Below are 10258 nucleotides of genomic sequence, written 5' to 3'. Positions count from 1 at the left end.
GCGTAACGGTGTGTCCGAATGTCATAACCGCACTTTATTTGATATGGTGCGATCAATGATGTCTCTTACCGATTTACCAATATCGTTTTGGGGTTATGCATTAGAGATAGCTGCATTCACGTTAAAATAAGGCACCATCTAAATCCGTTGAGACGACACCGTATGAACTATGGTTTAGCAATAAACCTAAGTTGTCGTTTCTTAAAGTTTGGGGATGCGATGCTTATGTGAAATAGTTTCAACTTGATAAGCTTGAACCCAAAGCGGAGAAGTGCGTCTTCATAGAATACCCAAAGGAAACTGTTGGGTACACCTTCTATCACAGATCTGAAGGCAAAATATTCGTTGCTAAGATGGATCCTTTCTAGAGAAGGAGTTTCTCTCGAAAGAAGTGAGTGGGAGGAAAGTAGAACTTGATGAGGTAAATGTACCTACTCCCTTATTGGAAAGTAGTTCATCACAGAAAACGGTTCCTGTGACGACTACACCAATTAGTGAGGAAGCTAATGATAATGATCATGAAACTTCAGATCAAGTTACTACCGAACCTCGTAGGTCAACCAGAGTAAGATCCGCACCAGAGTGGTACAATAATCCTATTCTGGAGGTCATGTTACTTGACCATGGCGAACCTACGAGCTATGAGGAAGCGATGATGAGCCCAAATTCTGCAAAATGGCTTGAGGCCATGAAATCTGAGATGGGATCCATGTATGAGAACAAAGTATGGACTTTGGTTGACTTGCCCGATGATCGGCAAGCCACTGAGAATAAATGGATTTTCATGAAAAAGACTGACGCTGATGTTAATGTTACTGTCTACAAAGCTCGACTTGTTGCGAAAGGTTTTCAACAAGTTCAAGGGGTTGACTACGATGAGACTTTCTCCCCCGTAGCGATATTTAAGTCTGTCCGAATCATGTTAGCAATTGCCGCATTTTATGATTATGAAATATGGCAAATGGATGTTGAAACTGCATTCCTGAATGGATTTCTAGAAGAAGAGTTGTATACGATGCAACCAGAAGGTTTTGTCGATCCAAAAGGTGCAAGCTCCAGCGATTCATTTATGGACTGGTGCAAGCCTCTCGGAGTTGGAATAAATGCTTTGATAGTGTGATCAAAGCATATTGTTTTATATAGACTTTTGGAGAAGCCTGTATTTACAAGAAAGTGAGTGGGAGCTCTGTAGCATTTCTGATATTATATCTAGACGACATATTGTTGATTGGAAATGATATAGAATTTCGGGATAGCATAAAAGGATACTTGAATATAAGTTTTTCAATAAAAGGCCTCGGTGAAGCTGCTTACATATTGGATATCAAGATCTATAAGATAGATCAAGACGCTTGATAAGATTTTTTTTAATGAGTATATACCTTGGCAAGTTTTGAAATAGTTCAAAATGGACCAGTCAAAGAAGGAATTCTTGTCTGTATTACAAGGTGCAAAGTTGAGTAAGACTCAAAACCCAACCATGGCAGAAAATAGAAATAGAATGAAAAGTCATTCCCTATGCCTCAGTCATAGGTTCTATAAAGTATGCTATGCTGTGTACCACACCTGTTGTATACCTTGCTCTGAGTTTGGAAAGGGAGTACAATTTTGATCTAAGAGTAGATCACTAGACAGCGGTCAAGAATATCCTTAGTGAGGACTAAGGAAATATTTCTCGATTATGGAGGTGATAAAAGAGCCCGTCATAAAGATTAACATCGGTGCAAGCTTTTACACTGATCCAGATAACTCTAAGTCTCAGTCTGGATACATATTGAAAGTGGGAGCAATTAGCTAGAGTAGCTTTGTGCAGAGCATTGTAGACATAGAATATTTGCAAAATACATACGGCTCTGAATGTGACAGATCCGTTGACTAAACTTCTCTCACAAGCAAAACATGATCATACCTTAGTACTCTATGGGTGTTAATCACATATCGATGTGAACTAGATTATTGACTCTATTAAACCCTTTGGGTGTTGGTCACATGACGATGTGAACTATGGGTGTTAATCACATACATATGTGAATATTGGTGTTAAATCACATGGTGATGTGAACTAGATTATTGACTCTAGTGCAAGCGGGAGACAGAAGGAAATATGCCCTAAAGGCAATAATAAAGTTATTGTTTATTTCCTTCTTTCATGATAAATGTTTATTATTCATGCTAGAATTGTATTAACCGGAAAGATAATACATGTGTGAATACATAGACAAACATAGTGTAACTAGTATGCCTCTACTTGACTAGCTCATTAATCAAAGATGGTTAAGTTTCCTAACCATAGACATGAGTTGTCATTTTATTAACGGGATCACATCATTAGGAGAATGATGTGATTGACTTGACCCATTCCGTTAACTTAGCACTTGATCGTTTAGTATTTTGCAATTGCTTTCTTCATGACTTATACATGTTCCTATGACTATGAGGTTATGCAACTCCCGTTTACAGGAGGAACACTTTGTGTGCTACCAAATGTTACAACGCAACTGGGTGATTATAAAGGAGCTCTACAGGTGTCTCTGAATGTACATGTTGAGTTGGCATATTTCGAGATTAGGATTTGTCACTCCGATTGTCGGAGAGGTATCTCTGGGCCCTCTTGGTAATGCACATCATTATAAGCCTTGCAAGCAATGTGACTAATGATTTAGTTGCGGGATGATGCATTATGTAACGAGTAAAGAGACTTGCCGGTAACAAGATTGAACAAGGTATTGAGATACCGACGATCAAATCTCGGGCAAGTAACATACTAATGACAAAGGGAACAACGTATGTTGTTATGCGGTTTGACCGATAAAGATCTTCATAGAATATGTAGGAGCCAATATGAGCATCCAGGTTCCGCTATTGGTTATTGACCGGAGACGTGTCTCGGTCATGTCTACATAGTTCTCGAATCCATAGGGTCCGCACGCTTAAAGTTCGATGACGGTTATATTATGAGTTTATGTATTTTGATGTACCGAAGGTAGTTCGGAGTCCCGGATGAGATAGGGGACATGACGAGGAGTCTCGAAATGGTCGAGACATAAAGATCGATATATTGGACGACTATATTCGGACTTCGGAAAGGTTCCGACTGATTCGGGTATTTTTCGGAGTACTAGAGAGTTAAGGGAATTCGCCGGGGAGTATATGGGCCTTATTGGGCCATACGAGAATAGAGGAGAGAGGCCAAAAGGAAGCAGGTGCGCAGCCCCCCTCTGGTCCGAATTGGACAAGGGGTGCAGCTCCCTTTTCCTTCTTCCTCTCCCCCTCTTTCCTTCTCTCTTACTCCAACAAGGGAAGGAGGAGTCCTACTCCCGGTGGGAGTAGGACTCCCCCCTTGGCGCGCCCTCCTCCTAGGCCGGCCGCCTCCCCCCTTGATCCTTTATATACGGGGGCAGGGGGCACCCCATAGAGACAACAATTGATCCTTGAGATCTATTAGCCGTGTGTGGTGCCCCCCTCCACCATATTCCACCTCGATAATATCATAGCGGTGCTTAGGCGAAGCCCTGCGTCGGTAGAGAATCATCATCGTCACCACGCCGTCGTGCTGACGGAACTCTCCCTCGAATCTTGGCTGGATCGGAGTTCGAGGGACGTCATCGAGCTGAACGTGTGCTGAACTCGGAGGTGACGTGCGTTCGGTACTTGATCGGTCGGATCGTGAAGACGTACGACTACATCAACCGCGTTGTGCTAATGCTTCCACTTTCGGTCTTACGAGGGTACATGGACAACACTCTCCCCTCTCGTTGCTATGCATCACCATGATCTTGCGTGTGCGTAGGAATTTTTTTGAAATTACTACGTTCCCCAACACTCTAGCCTTCCCCAACTTGCTTTCCACTCAAATCATCTTTCCACCAAATCCAATCCTATGAGAGAGAGTTGACTGTCGGGGAGTGATGACCCACAAGTATAGGGGATCTATCGTAGTCCTTTCGATAAGTAAGATTACCGAACCCAACAAGGAGCAGAAGGAAATTACAAGTGGTTTTCAGTAAGGTATTCTCTGCAAGCACTAAAATTATCGGTAACAGATAGTTTTGTGATAAGGTAATTTGTAACGGGTAACAAGCAACAAAAGCAAACAAGGTGTTGCAAGGTGGGCCAGTCCTTTTTGTAGCAAAGGACATGCCTGGACAAACTCTTATATAAAGGAAAGCACCCCCGAGGACACATGGGAATTATCGTCAAGCTAGTTTTCATCATGCTCATATGATTCACGTTTGTTACTTTGATAATTTGATATGTGGGTGGACCGGTGCTTGGGTGCTGCCCTTCCTTGGACAAGCATCCCACTTATGATTAACTACTCTCGCAAGCATCCGCAACTACGAAAGAAGAATTAAGGTAAACCTAACCATAGCCTGAAACATATAGATCCAAATCAGCCCCTTACGAAGCAACGCATAAACTAGGGTTTAAGCTTCTGTCACTCTAGCAACCCATCATCTACTTATTACTTCCCAATGCCTTCTCCTAGGCCCAAATAATGGTGAAGTGTCATGTAGTCGACGTTCACATAACACCACTAGAGGAAAGACAACATACATCTTATCAAAATATCAAACGAATACCAAATTCACATTACTACTTATAGCAAGACTTCTCCCATGTCCTCAGGAACAAATGTAACTACTCACAAATCATATTCATGTTCATAATCAGAGGGGTATTAATATGCATTAAGGATCTGAACATATAATCTTCCACCGAATAAACCAACTAGCATCATACAGGGAGTAATCAACACTACTAGCAACCCACAGGTACCAATCTGAGGTTTTGAGACAAAGATCGGATACAAGAGATGAACTAGGGTTTGAGAGGAGATGGTGCTGCTGAAGATGTTGATGGAGATTGACCCCCTCCCGATGAGAGGATCGATGGTGATGACGATGGTGACGATTTCCCCCTCCCGGAGGGATGTTTCCCCGACAGAACAGCTCCACCGGAGCCCTAGATTGGTTCCGCCAAGATTCTGCCTCGAGACGGTGGCGCTTTGTCCCGAAAGCCTCCTTCTGATTTTTTTTTCCAGGGCGAAAGACTTCATATAGCAAAAGATGGGCACCGGAGGCCTACCAGGGGGCCCACGAGACAGGGGGGCACGCCCAGGGGGGTAGGGCGCGCCCCCACCCTCATGGCCAGGGCGTGGGCCCCCTCTGGTTGATTCTTTCACCAGAAAGCCTCCTTCTGATTTTTTTTCCAGGGCGAAAGACTTTATATAGCAAAAGATGGGCACCGGAGGCCTACCAGGGGGCCCACGAGAAAGCCTCCTTCTGATTTTTTTTTCAGGGCGAAAGACTTCATATAGCAAAAGATGGGCACCGGAGGCCTACCAGGGGGGCCACGAGACAGGGGGGCACGCCCAGGGGGGTAGGGCGCGCCCCCACCCTCATGGCCAGGGTGTGGGCCCCCTCTGGTTGATTCTTTCACCAGAATTTTTTATTAATTCCAAAATGTGCCTCCGTGAAGTTTCAGGACTTTTGGAGTTGTGCAGAATAGGTCTCCAATATTTGCTCCTTTTCCAACCCAGAATTCCAGCTGCCGGCATTCTCCCTCTTCATGTAAACCTTGTAAAATGAGAGAGAAAAGGCATAAGTATCGTGACATAATGTGTGATAACATCCCATAATGCAATAAATATCAATATCAAAGCATGATGCAAAATGGACGTATCAACTCCCCCAAGCTTACACCTCGCTTGTCCTCAAGCGGAAGCCGAAATCGAAAAATATGTCCACATGTTTTAGAGATGGAGGTGTCGATAAAACAAAATACGGACATAAGGGCATCATGATCATTCTTGAAACAACAACATATATAAATATATATTGTCATATGATTTCTTATGCTAAAGTAACAATCTATTCACAGTGTCAAGTATGATTTAGAAACTTCTTTAAAAACTACCAAACTATAATCTCGGTCATTTAAGCAATTGCAATTTATCATAACATCGGAAAGAGTCAATATAAGAGCTTTTCAGCAAGTCCACATACTCAACTATCATTTAGTCTTTCACAATTGTTAACACTCATGTAATACTTATGGGTATGGAGTTTTAATCGTACACAGAGAAAGATAGGGCTTATAGTGTTGCCTCCCAACCTTTTACCTCAAGGATAATGTCAACAATAATAGTTTATGATAGCTTACATCCAATTGGATATATATATATCAGGATCTTTCCAACACCATGTGCTTGCCAAAGGATAAAATGTAAAAAGGAAAGGTGAAGATCACCATGACTCTTGCATAAGGCATAAGACAAAAATAAAAAGATAGGCCCTTCGTAGAGGGAAGCGGAGGTTGTCATGTGCTTTTATGGTTGGATGCACAAAATCTTAATGCAAAAGAACGTCACTTTGTATTGCCACTTATGATATGGACCTTTATTATGCAGTCCATCGCTTTTATTACTTCCATATCACAAGATCGTATAAAGCTTATTTTCTCCACACTAATAAATCATACATATTTAAAGAGCATTTTTTTGCTTGTAACAATGACAACTTACTTGAAGGATCTTACTCAATCCATAGGTAGATATGGTGGACTCTCATGGCAAACTAGGTTTAAGAATATTTAGAAGCACAAGTAGTATCTCTACTTGGTGCAAAGAACTTGGCTAGCATGAGGGGGAAAGGCAAGCTCAACATGTTGGATGATCCATGACAATATACTTTATTTCAGATATAAGAAAATATAACCCATTACGTTGTCTTCCTTGTCCAACATCAACTTTTTAGCATGTCATATTTTAATGAGTGCTCACAATCATAAGAGATGTCTGAGATAGTATATTTATATGTGAGAACCTCTATTTCTTTATTACTTCCTATTAATTGCAACGATGACCAAAACTATGTTTGTCAACTCTCAACAACTTTTATTCACCATACTCTTGATATGTGAAGTCATTACTCTCCATAAGATCAATATGATCTCGTTATTTCTTTTTATTCTCTCTTTTTTATTTAATTCCCTCAAGATCATAACAGGATAATCACGTGTGACGCCCCCGATTCAATCGTACACTAATCATACACGCAAATGTGTATGATCAAGATCAGGGACTCACGGGAAGATATCACAACACAACTCTAAACACAAATAAAAGAATACAAGCTTTATATTACAAGACAGGGGCCTCGAGGGCTTGAATACAAAGCTCGATACACAAGAGTTAGCGAAAGCAACAATAACTGAGTATAGAAATAAGAAGGCTAGCACAAAAGCAACACGATCAAAGAGGCAAGGCCTCTTGCCTGGGACCTCCTAAACTACTCCTGGTCGTTGGCGGTCTCCACGTAATAGTATCCGTCAGTGGTGGCATTTGGCTCCAAGGATCCACCATCTGGTTGCATCAACTGGAAAGAAGAAAGAAGGGAGAAAAGGGGTAGCAAAGCAACCGTGAGTACTCATCCAAAGTACTCGCAAGCATCAGATCTATAATAAGTATGCATTGGTACCAAATGGAAGGGTTGTATCTGTGGACTGAACTGCAGAATGCCAGAATAGAGGGATAGGCCTAGCCTAACAAAGACTAGCATCTTCAAGCAGCTCCAAGCATCTTGCACCATGTAGAAGAGTAAAGAATAGCAGTTTAATTAACAAGCATGTTGTAACAACAACACCCAGAGATCCTTCCTCGACTCTCTGCGAGAAAGCAATCTCGGAGCCACATATCCATCACATATCTCAAGCATCCATTTCTAGTTATATAAAATCAGGATATAAGTCTGAACGTCCATTATCGTGGACACGGTATTCGAATATATATCTTCCCTACAGGGGGCCACCACGTTACCCAACACACTTGATTACTCTGGCCGGACAAACCTTTCTGGGCCAATGCCCGACCTCAGAAGATCAACACGTCACAGCCCTACCTAGGCTCAGCAGAGAGGTCCCCACTGGTCTTCATCCTAAGCACTCCGGGGTCTTGGGCCCATCGCCCGCAGCACTCCGGGTCGTTGCGAGCAGGATGGATACCAGCACCGCCTCGGACGGCCAGCACGATTCGACCGTGCCACACTACTAAACTAGACGTCTGACAAAGCTTTGGCTGATACTGCGACGTCGAGGCCCATAACTATTCTCGCGTGGTGGTTAGTGCGTAAAGGCCAGAGCCAACTCAGAACAAATAGCCAAACCGGTTAGTGCATTGGGGGCTCGCGAAGACGAGTAGAGACTCACGATAATGTGACCCCGTCGCCCGGTCTCGTGAACTTATGACAAGGGACTAGACTGCCCGATCGTGCCACGTGGATAACTCGCGGGTGCTCTCCGGGCCCACCCGACTTTCACATCAACTTGCGGGTACCCCTCAGGGCCGACCCTACTTCAACAATGGTCTCAAGTAAGTCAAGGTAACCGTGTGTCCTAATATCAAGGGAAAAACCCGAAGAACCACCCTCGATAGATTCCACTCGATGTAATCATCAAGGTGAACGTAAGAGGAACCACCCTCGAGGTTCACACTTGATGTGTTGCACGACAGAGCCGTATCGGGAATGGTGAAGGAGGAACCACCCTCGTTGACCACGACCGAATAGCTACACTATAGAGATCTCATCAGGAGTGATGTATGAGGTTCCACCCTCGGCACTCGATGGTAACTCCGCAGAGTCGAGCATCAAAAGGAGCGTGATGTGATGTGAGGTGTAGGGCTCTGGTCATCAATCACGTTGATTGAGGCGTCAATGATGAAGCAGGGGCAACAAGGACAAGGTGGGGGTCACTGAAGGATAACTAACCAACATATACTAAGCAGTTTAGGATAAAAAGGTTAGGTAGAACAGCAGGTACAAAAGCAGGCTATGCATCAGAATAGGAGCAATCAATTACAGTAGCAAAATCTAATGCAAGCATGAGAGAATGGAATGGGCAATATCGGGATGATCGAAGGGGGGGGGGCTTGCCTGGAAGCTCTGCTGAAAGGGAAGAAGTGCCGTTGGCGACGTAGTCGATCACAGTGACATCAACAGCGGTCTCGGGATCTACCAAAGAGGATAGGTGGAAGAAACAGTAAATACAAAGCACATAGACGCATAACATGACAATAAGCGGTGCTAGGGGTGTTCTAATGCAGCGCTACGCGATACTGGAGAAGGAAGAAAACATACGGGAAAGTTTTTCCGGTTCCGGACGTGTGTTAGAGAGATGAACCGGAGGGAAAAGGTTACATGTTCACTATGCTAGGGATGTGTGGCAAACGAACGGACCGCATATCTGGATTCCTCTCCTCGTTTTAAGCAATTTTCATGTATAAAACTTTTTCATCCGAGCGACAGATTAATATCTATGATTTTTCAAAGTTTAAACAAATATTTTGAAATTAACAGAGTTAATTAAAAGGAAAATAGAGTTATAGCATCAGTCATGACATCATCATGACGTCAGTAGGGTCAACAGTCAACTCTGGTTGTGTTGACTGGTCAAAAGGAGCAATGTGGCCCATCTGTCACACTCTTAGCTAACTAAGATATAATTAGACTAATCAACTTAATTAGGTTAACTAAACAAAGCTTATTCAGTTAATTAATTATTTTTCATATCATTTATTATTTCCTTTTTTTGGAAAAGGGGCGTGGGGCCCGTTGTCATAGGCCCCTGGGGCGTTAACGGGCGCGCGAGTTCGGGCGGAGCCCCATGGGGTGCGAGCGCAGCGCACATGGGCGCACACCCAGGGGCGTGGCTTTGGCCACAGCAGGAGCGGCCGATGTCGGGCGACAGCAGAGGCCACGGGCGGGGCCGAAGAGGACGGCCGCCGGCGAGGCCAAACGGCGCTGTGGCGCTGTCAGGGATGCGCAGGCCGGAGGCCACGCGCGGCGCGGCGGGCGGGGCTGCAGGGCAAGGTGGCGCGGCGCTAGGAGGAGGAGGCAGTTGCAGGGGCGGCCCGAGCAGCAAAGCTCCAGCAGACGCGCGATCGCGGGACAGAGACGGGGCGCGGGCGCAGAGAGGGCGCCGAGAAGGGCCGTGGTGCGCGGGCGCGCGCGTCAGGCATGGCCGGCGCTACACGGGCACGGTTGGCGCGTGGCCACGATGGGGGGAGGCGCGGGGTGTGGTGGACGCATCGGGGCAGAGGGGGAAGAGGAGGACATACGGCGTCTCACCCCCGCTGCAGGGGAACAACGGCGAGGCTCGGAGGAGCCGCGGTTGAGGATGAGGTCGAGGACGGCGCAGTGATGAGGACGAGGCGGCGGGGCGACATCGGGGTGAGGTGGCGCCGTTGGGGACGAAGAGG

At 44.9% G+C, this 10258-nt stretch overlaps 1 long non-coding RNA gene across 1 annotated transcript; it reads right to left on the bottom strand.

Annotated features, from left to right (window-relative positions):
- Positions 1–7121: 7121 nt before the first annotated feature.
- On the bottom strand, positions 7122–7539 carry LOC119367602. Its single transcript, XR_005176359.1, has 2 exons — positions 7482–7539; positions 7122–7379 (listed from the first exon to the last, which is right to left on the bottom strand). It is a non-coding gene; the product is annotated as an uncharacterized LOC119367602 (long non-coding RNA).
- Positions 7540–10258: the final 2719 nt, after the last annotated feature.

Source organism: Triticum dicoccoides, chromosome 2B (assembly GCF_002162155.2).
Source record: "Triticum dicoccoides isolate Atlit2015 ecotype Zavitan chromosome 2B, WEW_v2.0, whole genome shotgun sequence".
Taxonomy (NCBI): domain Eukaryota; kingdom Viridiplantae; phylum Streptophyta; class Magnoliopsida; order Poales; family Poaceae; genus Triticum; species Triticum dicoccoides.
The sequence above is the reverse complement of the archived record's forward strand: the minus strand, read 5'-3'. Positions and strand labels throughout refer to the sequence as shown.